This window comes from Diaphorina citri, unplaced genomic scaffold (genome assembly GCF_000475195.1).
Source record: "Diaphorina citri unplaced genomic scaffold, Diaci psyllid genome assembly version 1.1 scaffold2345, whole genome shotgun sequence".
NCBI lineage: Eukaryota > Metazoa > Arthropoda > Insecta > Hemiptera > Psyllidae > Diaphorina > Diaphorina citri.
Genome location: NW_007379769.1, coordinates 30,554 through 31,293, shown reverse-complemented (window position 1 = coordinate 31,293; position 740 = coordinate 30,554).

Genomic DNA, 740 nt, shown 5'->3' with positions numbered 1-740 from the left:
TTTTTTTTTTTTTTTTTTTTTTTCATTAGGCACTTTGAGCCATGTTTAATATAACACAAGTAAATAACCCTTAAATTAGCTTCTTGAACTTCAGTTTTTTCAATGGAATCATTACCCATAATATCTATGTGGCTTCTTGAGAATATTGAGATGCCACTGAGCCTACATCACCGCGATTATGACAATTTTGTTTATATATTCATCTTTATGACCACAAGAGAGATCAATGGATCACATTTTGGGATGAGTGACTTCCACAGATCAAGATGAATGACCTGATAGGTTAGAGAGCTTTGATTAGTTTGATTGGGCGCTGATGTAGATAGAGTCTGGTTGGATCATCCTCAGGCCAGCTGCTCACTATCAGGTAGACCTGACAGGAGGACCTTTTCAGCCGTACACCTACTTGTCAGGTCTACCTGATAGTGAGTGGCTGACCTTAGCTGTTTGTAAATTCAATAATTTATTACAAAGGATGTCTTGCCAGCCTAGTTAGCTTAGTTGGTAGTGCGTCTGCCTTGTAAGCGCTAGGCCGCGGGTTCGATTCCCGCCCGGGGCGGATTTTATCCTGATGGGATAATGTTCGTTCTCGGAAACGGCTGGCTTTCTCCTATCCTGTCTTCCTTCTCTCCTCGATTTCGGGACGATAAGACCATAGCAGTTAAAGTTCCCTCTGTCAAACCTCTTAAAAAAAAAAAAAAAAAAAAAAAAAAAAAAAAAAAAAAAAAAAAACAAAAAAA